This window comes from Lethenteron reissneri, chromosome 27 (genome assembly GCF_015708825.2).
Source record: "Lethenteron reissneri isolate LAM-NWPU_2019-01 chromosome 27, ASM1570882v1, whole genome shotgun sequence".
In the NCBI taxonomy this organism is placed as follows: Eukaryota; Metazoa; Chordata; class Hyperoartia; order Petromyzontiformes; family Petromyzontidae; genus Lethenteron; species Lethenteron reissneri.
This window is the reverse complement of record NC_083805.1, coordinates 1,050,862-1,066,797: the sequence shown is the minus strand read 5'-3', so window position 1 is coordinate 1,066,797 and position 15,936 is coordinate 1,050,862. Positions and strand designations below refer to the sequence as shown.

At 55.2% G+C, this 15,936-nt stretch overlaps 1 protein-coding gene across 1 annotated transcript in view; it reads left to right on the top strand.

The window, feature by feature from the left end:
• The first annotated feature begins 102 nt into the window (after positions 1-102).
• Positions 103-15,936, top strand: part of LOC133348304 (collagen alpha-1(I) chain-like) — a 29,602-nt gene continuing 13,768 nt past the window's right edge. Inside the window, exon 1 of the mRNA XM_061561041.1 lies at positions 103-509. The gene's annotated coding sequence lies outside the window, so the exon portion shown is untranslated. The remainder of the gene's footprint in view (positions 510-15,936) is intronic.

The window sequence follows — 15,936 nt, the reverse complement described above, 5'->3', positions numbered from 1 at the left end:
CTCCTCCCTCCCCGCCCATCTGCCTCCTCTCAGCTCCACCCCCTCCCCTGCCCCCACCGCCTCCCTCCCCCGCGCCTCGCATCGCGTCCTCGACTCCGCGGAGCGAGCGCGGTCGCGCCGCTTCCTCGAGGCGGAGAGTCCCGGGGCGAGAGGCGCCTCCCCCCCCCTCCCCCTCGGAGCGGGAGCCGGGGGATCAGGAAGCGGGCATCTGGGACCAGGGAGCCGGGGTCTCGGGAGTGGGGTTCAAGGAGGTTGGAGATCCGTGAGCCGGGGATCGTGGATCAGTATTCGGGGACTGTGGTTCTGGGAGTCGTTGCTATCCCATTGCGCGAGAGGGTAGCGAGAGAGCTGCAGACAGGAGTGTGGAGAGGCGAGAGGGACCCAGTAAGAGGGAGAGGGGTTCGGACAGGGACCCCGTGGATCCCCGCTGACTCCACCGATCCCAGCAACGAGGAGGAGCCCGAAGGCGCAATGACGCGTGGAGAAGAGCATCAGCCTCCATCACAGAGGTGAGTTCACCGACTCCCCGCCACCACCACCACCACAATGGGCTGCGATCATTGTTCATCTCACACACACACACACGTGTACACACACACAACAACAACAACCGCCATTCGCCACTAAGTGGCAGTGACGTCATCACGAACGCTTGTGCCAGGCCATGTGCACCTTGAGGCCACGTGAAGTGTCGAACGCCCGCTGGCAGGAGGTCACGGGGCAGACCCAGGTGCCACGGGTCGACTGACTGAGATGACTGGCTGATGCACCACCTGTGCCCTCTACTGTGCCAACTTGCTGTACTTTAGCCACCCGGCGCTCCGCTCGTTGTTGTGAGCGTCGCTCCTCCGCCCTCCGTTGTTGTTGGAGGGCGACTGCCTCCAACTGCCCAGTAGCGTCCTTCACGAGCCTCCTCCACAGAGGCCGATCTTGACACCGCTGGTACCAGTCATCGGCAAGTCCACTCAGCTCCATGTCCTCTTGTACCACATCACTCCATCTCTTCTCTAGCCCGTGCCGCGCCCGTTTAGCTTTCTCGATCCGGCCGAACAAAAGCTGTTTAGGCATGCGGTGGCTGGGCATGCGGGCTACATGACCCAGCCAACGCAGCCTTGCCTGCTGGAGGAGCTCACCGATAGGACTTTGCTCAGATCTTTCAAGGATTTGTGAGCGCCTCATACAATCCAGCCTGGTTAAACCCAGAATGGATCGTAGGCAGGCCAACCTAAATGTTTCCAACCGGCGAATATGCTCCATTAGGGAGATCCACGTTTAGCAAGTGTAGAGAAGGGAGGGAATGACTGTGGCCGAGAAGACCTGAAGCTTCGTGCGGAGCGACAGGCCAGGTAGCTTCCACACAGCGTTACGCAACCGATGAAAGATTGCCGCTCGACTGATTCGGAGTGAGAACTCTGCTGTTACACTGGAGCCGGTCATAAGCACACTGCCCAGGTATGGGAGACTCTCCACTCTCTCCACTCCTGTCCCATCACCGATTGGGAGTTGTGGGGGTGGAGTGTCCGATGGTACAAAATACCCAGGCAGGTGCTTAGTTTTGGTGGGGCTGATGGTCAGGCCCCACCTCTTAGTGGCACGCTCCACTCTCAGCAGCAGCATCTCCAACTCCTCCTCTGATTGAGCAGCTATTACCAAATCCTCGGCATACATAACGTGGTTGACCAATAGGGAGCCATCCCTTGATCGCACCCTGGCATCGATCAGCCTCCCATTATATCTGTACCAGATGGAAATTCCCCCGGTACAGCTATTGAAGGCTTCACGAACTACGTGGTCAAAATAGATGTTAAATAATGTTGGAGCCAGAGGACATCCCTGTCGCACCCCAAAGTGAACAGGGAATGGCTCCGACTCGCGGCCACGTAGTTTTACCCAGGCACGCTCACCATCATGAAGGTCCTTAATGATCGTGAGCAGCGAGTCAGCGACTCCGAAAGCACAAAGAACAACCCAGTGCCCAGGCCTACTGATGGTATCATAAGTCTTGACCAGGTCAATAAAGCAGAGATGTAGGTCTTGTTGGAATTCCCTACACCTCTGCCCCGTGCCTTTCCTGATCTCAGACTCTGGATCGCCTCCTAACGTTGAACTCGCTCATACGCCTTACGCTCACACTCGACACATACACCACACACACTACACACACCACACACCTGTACTTACCCCTGCGTACACACACACTATACACACTCTACACACACACATACACACACCTGTACTCACCCCTGCGTACACGCACACTACACACACACACTACACACACACACTACACACACACTAAACACACACACACTCTACACACACACTCTACACACACACTCTACACACACACTAAACACACACACACTCTACACACACACTACACACACACTACACACACACTCTACACACACACTCTACACACACACTGTACACACACCACACACACTACACACACACTACACACACACACTACACACACACACTACACACACACCTGTACCCACACGCGCCGGTGTGAGGTTCACTCTCCCTCCGACCCCGCCGCTCGAACCGCCCGCTATAACCACACACACCACGATCAATACGTGATGTTGGGGGTTGTTTCATGATCACAGTCGGCCACGATCAATACGTGATGTTGGGGGTTGTTTCATGATCACAGTCGGCCACGATCAATACGTGATGTTGGGGGTTGTTTCATGATCACAGTCGGCCACGATCAATACGTGATGTTGGGGGTTGTTTCATGATCACAGTCGGCCACGATCAATACGTGATGTTGGGGGTTGTTTCATGATCACAGTCGGCCACGATCAATACGTGATGTTGGGGGTTGTTTCATGATCACAGTCGGCCACGACCAATACGTGATGTTGGGGGTTGTTTCATGATCACAGTCGGCCACGATCAATACGTGATGTTGGGGGTTGTTTCATGATCACAGTCGGCCACGATCAATACGTGATGTTGGGGGTTGTTTCATGATCACAGTCGGCCACGATCAATACGTGATGTTGGGGGTTGTTTCATGATCACAGTCGGCCACGATCAATACGTGATGTTGGGGGTTGTTTCATGATCACAGTCGGCCACGACCAATACGTGATGTTGGGGGTTGTTTCATGATCACAGTCGGCCACGATCAATACGTGATGTTGGGGGTTGTTTCATGATCACAGTCGGCCACGATCAATACGTGATGTTGGGGGTTGTTTCATGATCACAGTTGGCCACGATCAATACGTGATGTTGGGGGTTGTTTCATGATCACAGTCAGCCACGATCAATACGTGATGTTGGGGGTTGTTTCATTATCAGTCGGCCACGATCAATACGTGATGTTGGGGGTTGTTTCATGATCACAGTCGGCCACGATCAATACGTGATGTTGGGGGTTGTTTCATGATCACAGTCGGCCACGATCAATACGTGATGTTGGGGGTTGTTTCATGATCACAGTCAGCCACGATCAATACGTGATGTTGGGGGTTGTTTCATTATCAGTCGGCCACGATCAATACGTGATGTTGGGGGTTGTTTCATGATCACAGTCGGCCACGACCAATACGTGATGTTGGGGGTTGTTTCATGATCACAGTCGGCCACGATCAATACGTGATGTTGGGGGTTGTTTCATGATCACAGTCGGCCACGATCAATACGTGATGTTGGGGGTTGTTTCATGATCACAGTCGGCCACGATCAATACGTGATGTTGGGGGTTGTTTCATGATCACAGTCAGCCACGATCAATACGTGATGTTGGGGGTTGTTTCATGATCACAGTCGGCCACGATCAATACGTGATGTTGGGGGTTGTTTCATTATCAGTCGGCCACGATCAATACGTGATGTTGGGGGTTGTTTCATGATCACAGTCGGCCACGATCAATACGTGATGTTGGGGGTTGTTTCATGATCACAGTCGGCCACGATCAATACGTGATGTTGGGGGTTGTTTCATGATCACAGTCGACCACGATCAATACGTGATGTTGGGGGTTGTTTCATGATCACAGTCGGCCACGATCAATACGTGATGTTGGGGGTTGTTTCATGATCACAGTCGGCCACGATCAATACGTGATGTTGGGGGTTGTTTCATGATCACAGTCGACCACGATCAATACGTGATGTTGGGGGTTGTTTCATGATCACAGTCGACCACGATCAATACGTGATGTTGGGGGTTGTTTCATGATCACAGTCGGCCACGACCAATACGTGATGTTGGGGGTTGTTTCATGATCACAGTCGGCCACGACCAATACGTGATGTTGGGGGTTGTTTCATGATCACAGTCGGCCACGACCAATACGTGATGTTGGGGGTTGTTTCATGATCACAGTCAGCCACGATCAATACGTGATGTTGGGGGTTGTTTCATGATCACAGTCGGCCACGACCAATACGTGATGTTGGGGGTTGTTTCATGATCACAGTCGGCCACGACCAATACGTGATGTTGGGGGTTGTTTCATGATCACAGTCGGCCACGACCAATACGTGATGTTGGGGGTTGTTTCATGATCACAGTCGGCCACGATCAATACGTGATGTTGGGGGTTGTTTCATGATCACAGTCGGCCACGATCAATACGTGATGTTGGGGGTTGTTTCATGATCACAGTCGGCCACGATCAATACGTGATGTTGGGGGTTGTTTCATGATCACAGTCGGCCACGATCAATACGTGATGTTGGGGGTTGTTTCATGATCAGTCGGCCACGATCAATACGTGATGTTGGGGGTTGTTTCATGATCACAGTCGGCCACGACCAATACGTGATGTTGGGGGTTGTTTCATGATCACAGTCGGCCACGATCAATACGTGATGTTGGGGGTTGTTTCATGATCACAGTCGGCCACGATCAATACGTGATGTTGGGGGTTGTTTCATGATCAGTCGGCCACGATCAATACGTGATGTTGGGGGTTGTTTCATGATCACAGTCGGCCACGATCAATACGTGATGTTGGGGGTTGTTTCATGATCACAGTCGGCCACGATCAATACGTGATGTTGGGGGTTGTTTCATGATCACAGTCGGCCACGACCAATACGTGATGTTGGGGGTTGTTTCATGATCACAGTCGGCCACGACCAATACGTGATGTCGGGGGTTGTTTCATGATCACAGTCGGCCACGATCAATACGTGATGTTGGGGGTTGTTTCATGATCACAGTCGGCCACGACCAATACGTGATGTTGGGGGTTGTTTCATGATCACAGTCGGCCACGACCAATACGTGATGTTGGGGGTTGTTTCATGATCACAGTCGGCCACGATCAATACGTGATGTTGGGGGTTGTTTCATGATCACAGTCGGCCACGATCAATACGTGATGTTGGGGGTTGTTTCATGATCACAGTCGGCCACGATCAATACGTGATGTTGGGGGTTGTTTCATGATCACAGTCGGCCACGACCAATACGTGATGTTGGGGGTTGTTTCATGATCACAGTCGGCCACGATCAATACGTGATGTTGGGGGTTGTTTCATGATCACAGTCGGCCACGATCAATACGTGATGTTGGGGGTTGTTTCATGATCACAGTCGGCCACGACCAATACGTGATGTTGGGGGTTGTTTCATGATCACAGTCGGCCACGACCAATACGTGATGTTGGGGGTTGTTTCATGATCACAGTCGGCCACGATCAATACGTGATGTTGGGGGTTGTTTCATGATCACAGTCGGCCACGATCAATACGTGATGTTGGGGTTGTTTCATGATCACAGTCGGCCACGATCAATACGTGATGTTGGGGGTTGTTTCATGATCACAGTCGGCCACGATCAATACGTGATGTTGGGGGTTGTTTCATGATCACAGTCGGCCACGATCAATACGTGATGTTGGGGGTTGTTTCATGATCACAGTCGGCCACGATCAATACGTGATGTTGGGGGTTGTTTCATGATCACAGTCGGCCACGACCAATACGTGATGTTGGGGGTTGTTTCATGATCACAGTCGGCCACGATCAATACGTGATGTTGGGGGTTGTTTCATGATCACAGTCGACCACGATCAATACGTGATGTTGGGGGTTGTTTCATGATCACAGTCGGCCACGATCAATACGTGATGTTGGGGGTTGTTTCATGATCACAGTCGACCACGATCAATACGTGATGTTGGGGGTTGTTTCATGATCACAGTCGACCACGATCAATACGTGATGTTGGGGGTTGTTTCATGATCACAGTCGGCCACGATCAATACGTGATGTTGGGGGTTGTTTCATGATCACAGTCGACCACGATCAATACGTGATGTTGGGGGTTGTTTCATGATCACAGTCGACCACGATCAATACGTGATGTTGGGGGTTGTTTCATGATCACAGTCGACCACGATCAATACGTGATGTTGGGGGTTGTTTCATGATCACAGTCGACCACGATCAATACGTGATGTTGGGGGTTGTTTCATGATCACAGTCGACCACGATCAATACGTGATGTTGGGGGTTGTTTCATGATCACAGTCGGCTACGATCAATACGTGATGTTGGGGGTTGTTTCATGATCACAGTCGACCACGATCAATACGTGATGTTGGGGGTTGTTTCATGATCACAGTCGGCCACGATCAATACGTGATGTTGGGGGTTGTTTCATGATCACAGTCGACCACGATCAATACGTGATGTTGGGGGTTGTTTCATGATCACAGTCGACCACGATCAATACGTGATGTTGGGGGTTGTTTCATGATCACAGTCGACCACGATCAATACGTGATGTTGGGGGTTGTTTCATGATCACAGTCGACCACGATCAATACGTGATGTTGGGGGTTGTTTCATGATCACAGTCGGCCACGATCAATACGTGATGTTGGGGGTTGTTTCATGATCACAGTCGGCCACGATCAATACGTGATGTTGGGGGTTGTTTCATGATCACAGTCGGCCACGATCAATACGTGATGTTGGGGGTTGTTTCATGATCACAGTCGGCCACGATCAATACGTGATGTTGGGGGTTGTTTCATGATCACAGTCGGCCACGATCAATACGTGATGTTGGGGGTTGTTTCATGATCACAGTCGGCCACGATCAATACGTGATGTTGGGGGTTGTTTCATGATCACAGTCGGCCACGATCAATACGTGATGTTGGGGGTTGTTTCATGATCACAGTCGGCCACGATCAATACGTGATGTTGGGGGTTGTTTCATGATCACAGTCGGCCACGACCAATACGTGATGTTGGGGGTTGTTTCATGATCACAGTCGGCCACGATCAATACGTGATGTTGGGGGTTGTTTCATGATCACAGTCGGCCACGATCAATACGTGATGTTGGGGGTTGTTTCATGATCACAGTCGGCCACGATCAATACGTGATGTTGGGGGTTGTTTCATGATCACAGTCGGCCACGACCAATACGTGATGTTGGGGGTTGTTTCATGATCACAGTCGGCCACGACCAATACGTGATGTTGGGGGTTGTTTCATGATCACAGTCGGCCACGACCAATACGTGATGTTGGGGGTTGTTTCATGATCACAGTCGGCCACGATCAATACGTGATGTTGGGGGTTGTTTCATGATCACAGTCGGCCACGATCTACCCACTGCTGGATAGTGAAGGCCTCCCCAAGCCGTCACCATCTGTCGCGACGACTCGCTCCACGTGGCGCGTGTCCGCGCGCCACGTGCTCGAGGGGTTTCTGGCACTGGGGGTCAAGTGGGTCGCTCCAAGACGTCTGGCCAACGTGGAAGAGTAGGCCAATATATAGATATATATACCCTCCTCTGGAGAGGTCCCCTCGGGCTTCGCGAAGGCTCTTCCGCCAGCAGCGGAGTGTGTGGGCACTTTCAGGGCTGCGCCTTCATACCACACACATGTCGGTTATGTGCACGTCTTCTTCTAACGCTGGGGAGCCGGACAAGCCCCTCTCTGCACCAGCGTGGACGGCACCCTCGTGTTCACCTTCTGTAGCGCTCGCTCGTCACCGTGGCGTGCGCGATGACCACCACCCCCACCACGTGACTTTCTTTCGTGTTGTGCGCGGTGCATTTCACGCCACAGCGCGTGGATTTGTAGCGTTTTATTCGTTTGTTTGCTGGTGACTTTGTGTATTTCATATCGGAATCGCCGGCAGTGCTGTTGCTGCTGGCGGCAATGAAAGTTGTTTAAAAGTCAAAAGTCTGAACCAGCGCGGGTGGAAGCGCCGCTTCGTGATAAACGCGCTCGCTCCCCACGCCAGCTGGGGCGCGCAGCAACCCACACACACACACAGACAAAGATCCCCTGTATAGCCTTTGCCAAGCTGTTGCGGCAAGTGCTGTGGGGAAGTAGCACACGGCACGGGGTTGGGGGGGAGAGTGGGGCGCCCAGTGACAATAGTCGCCACTCTGTGGGTTGTTGTTGTTGTTGGCCGTGAGCGGGAATCGAGCTGTGGTGGCCCGGTTGGTAGCGCGGTGCGCAGCCCAGCCACCCACAGCACGCACAGCAGCAGCCTTCGTATTGGACACGCGCGACGTTTCGGGCGCAGCAGGGAGATGCCGCTCTGAATGACGAGCGTGAGAGCCCCCCCTCTCGTCATGAGGGTGCGCAGGGCCCGGGAGACTCATACAAAACCCATAGTTAAACACAGGGACAGACTCTCACAGAGACCCATCGACTCGTATAGAGACCCACAGACAAACACAGGGACATACTCATATAGAGACCCATCGACTCATATAGAAACCAATGACTTCCCTTCCATAATATTCATATCGCCCCTGGTAGTGCGAATCGCCTTGGGATGCTGTGGTATTGAGACTCCGTGTGAATCCACATCGTGTCGCGTTATGTTGCCTGGTGGAGACACGTGGTGATGCGGAGAAATAAAAGCGTATCTGTGAGATGAGGAACACACACACTCGCACTGTGTGTATGTGTCACACGCTGTGTGTGTGAGACGCGCTGTGTGTGTGTCACGCGCTGTGTGTGTGTCACGCTGTGTGTGTGTGTGTGTGTCACACGTTGTGTGTGTGTGTCACGCGCTGTGTGTGTGTCACGCTGTGTGTGTGTGTCACACGTTGTGTGTGTGTGAGACGCGCTGTGTGTGTGTCACACGCTGTGTGTGTGTGTCACGCGCTGTGTGTGTGTGTGTCACGCGCTGTGTGTGTGTGTGTCACGCGCTGTGTGTGTGTCACGCGCTGTGTGTGTGTGTCACGCGCTGTGTGTGTGTGTCACACGCTGTGTGTGTGTGTCACACGCTGTGTGTGTGTGTGTCACACGCTGTGTGTGTGTGTGTCACACGCTGTGTGTGTGTGTGTCACGCGATGTGTGTGTGTGTGTCACGCGCTGTGTGTGTGTGTCACGCGCTGTGTGTGTGTCACGCTGTGTGTGTGTCACGCGCTGTGTGTGTGTGTCACGCGCTGTGTGTGTGTCACGCTGTGTGTGTGTGTGTGAGACGCGCTGTGTGTGTGTGTCACACGCTGTGTGTGTGTCACGCGCTGTGTGTGTGTCACGCTGTGTGTGTGTGTGTCACGCGCTGTGTGTGTGTGTCACGCGCTGTGTGTGTGTCACGCGCTGTGTGTGTGTCACGCGCTGTGTGTGTGTCACGCTGTGTGTGTGTGTCACGCTGTGTGTGTGTGTCACGCGCTGTGTGTGTGTCACACGCTGTGTGTGTGTGTGTCACGCGCTGTGTGTGTGTCACACGCTGTGTGTGTGTCACACGCTGTGTGTGTGTCACGCGCTGTGTGTGTGTCACGCGTGTGTGTGTGTGTGTGTCACGCGCGTGTGTGTGTGTCACACGCTGTGTGTGTGTGTCACGCTGTGTGGTGTGTGTGTCACACGCTGTGTGTGTGTGTCACACGCTGTGTGTGTGTGTCACGCGCTGTGTGTGTGTGTCACGCGCTGTGTGTGTGTGTCACACGCTGTGTGTGTGTCACGCGCTGTGTGTGTGTCACACGCTGTGTGTGTGTCACGCGCTGTGTGTGTCACGCGCTGTGTGTGTGTGTCACGCGCTGTGTGTGTGTGTCACGCGCTGTGTGTGTGTGTGTCACGCGCTGTGTGTGTGTGTCACGCGCGTGTGTGTGTGTCACGCGCTGTGTGTGTGTGTCACGCGCTGTGTGTGTGTGTCACGCGCTGTGTGTGTGTGTCACGCGCTGTGTGTGTGTGTCACGCGCTGTGTGTGTGTGTCACGCGCTGTGTTGTGTGTGTCACGCGCTGTGTGTGTGTGTGTCACGCGCTGTGTGTGTGTGTCACGCGCTGTGTGTGTGTGTCACGCGCTGTGTGTGTGTGTGGTCACGCGCTGTGTGTGTGTGTGTCACGCGCTGTGTGTGTGTGTCACGCGCTGTGTGTGTGTGTCACGCGCTGTGTGTGTGTGTCACGCGCTGTGTGTGTGTGTCACGCGCTGTGTGTGTTGTCACACGCTGTGTGTGTGTGTCACACGCTGTGTGTGTGTGTCACGCGCTGTGTGTGTGTGTCACGCGCTGTGTGTGTGTGTCACGCGCTGTGTGTGTGTGTCACGCGCTGTGTGTGTGTGTGTCACGCGCTGTGTGTGTGTGTCACGCGCTGTGTGTGTGTGTGTCACGCGCTGTGTGTGTGTGTGTGTCACGCGCTGTGTGTGTGTGTCACGCGCTGTGTGTGTGTGTCACACGCTGTGTGTGTGTGTCACGAGCTGTGTGTGTGTGTCACGCGCTGTGTGTGTGTGTCACGAGCTGTGTGTGTGTGTGTGTCACACGCTGTGTGTGTGTGTCACGCGCTGTGTGTGTGTGTCACGCGCTGTGTGTGTGTGTCACGCGCTGTGTGTGTGTGTGTCACGCGCTGTGTGTGTGTGTGTCACGCGCTGTGTGTGTGTGTGTCACGCGCTGTGTGTGTGTGTCACGCGCTGTGTGTGTGTGTCACGCGCTGTGTGTGTGTCACACGCTGTGTGTGTGTGTCACGAGCTGTGTGTGTGTGTGTCACGCGCTGTGTGTGTGTGTCACGCGCTGTGTGTGTGTGTGTCACGCGCTGTGTGTGTGTGTCACGCGCTGTGTGTGTGTGTCACGCGCTGTGTGTGTGTGTCACGCGCTGTGTGTGTGTGTCACGCGCTGTGCGTGTGTGTCACGCGCTGTGCGTGTGTGTCACGAGCTGTGCGTGTGTGTCACGCGCTGTGCGTGTGTGTCACGAGCTGTGTGTGTGTGTCACGCGCTGTGTGTGTGTGTCACGCGCTGTGTGTGTGTCACGCGCTGTGTGTGTGTGTCACGCGCTGTGTGTGTGCCACGCGCTGTGTGTGTGTGTCACGCGCTGTGTGTGTGTGTCACGCGCTGTGCGTGTGTGTCACGCGCTGTGCGTGTGTGTCACGCGCTGTGCGTGTGTGTCACGCGCTGTGCGTGTGTGTCACGCGCTGTGCGTTTGTGTCACGCGCTGTGCGTGTGTGTCACGCGCTGTGCGTGTGTGTCACGCGCTGTGCGTGTGTGTCACGCGCTGTGTGTGTGTGTCACGCGCTGTGTGTGTCACGCGCTGTGCGTGTGTGTCACGCGCTGTGTGTGTGTGTCACGCGCTGTGTGTGTGTGTCACGCGCTGTGTGTGTGTGTCACACGGTGTGTGTGTGTCACGCGCTGTGTGTGTGTGTGTCACGCGCTGTGTGTGTGTGTCACGCGCTGTGTGTGTGTGTCACGCGCTGTGTGTGTGTGTCACACGGTGTGTGTGTGTCACGCGCTGTGTGTGTGTGTCACGCTGTGTGTGTGTGTCACGCGCTGTGGCACTGACTGCACAGCGATGTTCGCGTCCTCAAATGACCTCAATTAATGACATCAAGATATAAGCGAGGCACGTGGCGCGGGTCTCAGGTGAGTCCCCCCCATCTCCCCTCCCCCTACACCTGCTCGCTCGCCCTTCAACGTGGGAGGCGAGACGTCGCGAAGGAAAGGGAGCAGCGCTCGTCACGACGATCCGGACGGAGCGGCGTCTCGGAGGATTTCTCCTCCTCGCGTTAGTCCCTCGCGTTAGTCCCTCCTCGCGTTAGTCCCTCGCGTTAGTCCCTCCTCGCGTTAGTCCCTCCTCGCGTTAGTCCCTCCTCGTGTTAGTCCCTCCTCGCGTTAGTCCCTTCTCGTGCTGTCCGGCAGCGTCTCCGTTCTCGTGCGTACGGTCACGGCACTCGTTGAGGGGAACGCGGCTGCCTTGCCAGATGCCATTGGCAGCGGCACCCCCATCATCCTCATCAGCATCATCATCCACGTGACGGGGCCCTGTTACGAATCGCCGACGGATGGGGATGAGTCGGCCTCGAGGTGGAGTGGCTGCCCCGCGTCTCTGGCACGAGAGCCAGACACGCGGGATGGGAGACGGCGCGATGCCAGACGCAGACGGCCCAGCCGCCATCGCGCGTCTGGTCACGTCGAGTCCCGTCTGTGTCCCGGGCGCGACAAGGTCGCCGCGTCACCACGCGGGCCATTCGGTCACGCGGGCCATTCGGTCACGCGGGCCATTAGGTCACGCTCTGTATTGGGACGCTGGTTGCAGCGGTCATGGGTAAATGATCGTCGTTGTTGTTGTTGCTGCCAACAACAACAACAGTACGCGCGCATGGGTCCCTAATTGATCGTGCGTGATGAGTGAAACTGCACAGCGCGCGCGTGTGGAGAGTGTGTGTATGGGGTGTGTGGAGAGTGTGTGTGTGGGGTGTGTGGAGAGTGTGGGTGTGTGGGGTGTGTGTGTGTGTGGGGGGGGAGTGTGTGTGTGGGGGAGTGTGTGTGTGGGGTGTGTGGGGGGGGGAGTGTGTGTGTGTGGGGAGTGTGTGTGGGGAGTGTGTGTGTGTGGAGGTGTGTGGAGTGTATAAGTGTGTGTAGGGTGTGTGAGTGTGTGTGGGGAGTGTGTGTGTGTGTGGGGTGTGTGTGTGGGGTGTGTGTGTGGGGAGTGTGTGTGTTTGTGGGGTGTGTGTGTGGGGTGTGTGTGTGTGGGGGGTGTGTGTGTGTGTGGGGTGTGTGTGTGGGGAGTGTGGGTGTGTGTGGGGAGTGTGTGTGTGGGGAGTGTGTGTGTGTGGGGAGTGTTTGTGTGTGGGGAGTGTGTGTGTGTGTGGGGAGTGTGTGTGTGTGTGGGGAGTGTGTGTGTGTGTGGGGAGTGTGTGTGTGTGTGGGGAGTGTGTGTGTGTGTGGGGTGTGTGTGTGTGGGGTGTGTGTGGGGTGTGTGAGTGTGTGTGGGGAGTGTGTGTGTGTGTGGGGAGTGTGTGTGTGTGTTTAGGCGTGGATGTTGACCACCTCGTGCGCTGCGCCGGCCTCCATAGATGCTCGCTAACAGCACTTGCTCCCACGATTGTGTGTTGTCTATACGGGAGGTCTTTATCTTTGTGTGCGTGCAGCCGCGACTTAATTATTTTCGGCAATAATGAACCCGCCGTGGTGCATTGTCAGTGAGTCAGCGCCGACTGCGATCAATTACACGCGCTGCCTTAATTAGCATACGCTAATTTATTAATTAATACTCGCCCACACTCATGATCTTCTCACAGCGTGGGATGCACTCACGCACGCGAACACAAAGATGCCCCGTGTAGCCTCCATAGACTGTCGGGGCAAGTGCCGTCAGCGAGCCGTCTGAGAAGGCCGGGATGGCACACGAGTTCACCACACATCGCGACAAGTGCTCATTTGAGGCTGAGTCGACCGTGTGGAGGCCCAGAACCAGTTGATCGCTGGTGTTGGCCGTGAGCGGGAATCGAACTCGGGTGGCCGGGTCCGCAGCGCAGTGCACTGACCGCTGCGTTACCGCTTTCCGCGAGCACACGCATGCACACACACACGCACACATGTTACGCAAACATACACACACGCTCCGCACACGCACACACGTTACGCACACGGACACACGCGAGAACGCTGCGAAACTTGTGCAGCTGCCCGGAAAGCATGTGCAGCAGCAGCAGCTGCACCCACGTGGTCCCCGCTCTGCCAGAATTCCCCTCGGTTTTTACAGAATTCTGAGCCAAGGATCAGAGCCCACGCAATGTTTCACCATCAACACTCGGCTGTGTGGAGCGCGGCTGGATGAGGGTGTGTATGGGGAGCGGTGGCGCGGTGGTTAGCGCGTTGCGCTCAGAACCTGGCCACTCGAGTTCGAGTCTCGCTCAGGGCCAACACCAGTGACGATTATTTGAATTGGTCCTGGGCCTCCCCTAGGTCGACTCAGTCTCAAATGAGTACCTGGTGCGGTGAGAAAACATCGCCACTAGGGAGACAAAGGCGGTCGGGCTTGGTGCTGACCACCCACCCCCTCGTGTGCCGTTCCGGCCTTCATAGGTGCTCGCTAACAGCACTTGCCCCAACAGTCTGTTAAGGCTATACGGGGAATCTTTGTCTGTGTGTGTGCTTGATAAACAAGGCAGCGTTGATGACGATCCGGTGTCTGACTTGTGTCAATGTGCGCGTGTGATGAGGTCACGCGCGCGAGCGCGTGGGAGTTGATGTCACGTGTGGCGGTGAGACGCCGCGTGCGTTGATGCGGGACGAGTGGTGATGGGGTGGGGGGTGACGGCGGTGGATGAATTAATGAGGGTGGATGATGGGGGATCGATGCTACGGGTAGATGTGTGGGGGTGGATGATGGGGACGGGGTGGGAGGATTGGAGGGGGTGGTTAATGTGGGTGGATTATTGAGGCTGTATCGTTGGGGTGGATGAAACGGGTGTGTGGATTGGCATGGATGGTGGCGGTGGAGCGGTAGGAGTTGGATGCTGGCTGGATGGTGCGGTAGGAGGTTGGATCTCGAGCGAGTGATCGCTGGTAGATGACTGTGGCTGGCCACGTGGGCCCCGGGGTTTGGCAGCGGAGCCGCTGGCCCGAGCTCGCAATGCCCCACTGAGCGAGCGAGCGAGGGAGCGAGCGCTGAGCTCACTCAGTGCGCGAGCGAGGGAGCGAGCGAGCGAGGGAGCGCTGAGCTCACTCAGTGCGCGCTTTCCATTTCCTCGGCCACAGCTGCTGCTGCTGCGAGAACTCTCATGTCACTCGCACCGCACGCCAGCGCGCGTGTGTCGGGGTGTGTGCGCGCGTGTCCAGGGATGTGTGTGCGTGTGTCAAGGGATGTGTGTGTGTGTCGACCTAGGGTAGGTCGACCCGGCCTCAAATGTGTACCTGGTGCTGTGCGTAAAGATCAATACTGGGGAGACAAAGGCGGCCGGGCGTTGTGCTGGCCACCCACCCCCTCGTATGCCATCCCGGCCTTCATAGGTGCGACTCGCTAACAGCACTTGACCCCCCCAACAATCTGTTAAGGCTATACGGGGGATCTCTGTCTTTATGTGTATGTTGGGAATAATTTAGTCATTCATCCAGCAGAGCCACACTGAGTCGTAGGACTCTGTTACAGGATGGTCCTGCTGCTGTTGTATTTTAGTTTTTTTATTTGTAAGATGTTCTCAGCCAAGTAAATGATGAGCTGTGTTTGTACACGTGGTCGCTGGAGCACCCAGCTAAAACCCTTGCGTGAGGGGGCAACACTCGATCCCTCCTCGCAGAGCCGGGGTACAGCACCCCCTGGGGAAGGGGGTTGCGCACCATGTGTGCGGTGATACACCAACCCCTAGCTGCCTTCAGGGCACGGGATTACCGACAGCCACGTGCAACACTACCACCAGCAACTCGCTGGGTGTGGAGGTAGATGGATATCTACGTAGGGGTTAGGTGGTGAAGTATGTAGGGGTTAGGTGGTGAAGTATGTAGGGGTTAGGTGGTGAAGTATGTAGGGGTTAGGTGGTGAAGTATGTAGGGGTTAGGTGGTGAAGTACGTAGGGGTTAGGTGAAGTACGTAGGGGTTAGGTGGTGTAGTATGTAGGGGTTAGGTGAAGTATGTAGGGGTTAGGTGGTGTAGTATGTAGGGGTTAGGTGAAGTATGTAGGGGTTAGGTGGTGAAGTACGTAGGGGTTAGGTGAAGTACGTAGGGGTTAGGTGGTGAAGTATGTAGGGGTTAGGTGAAGTATGTAGGGGTTAGGT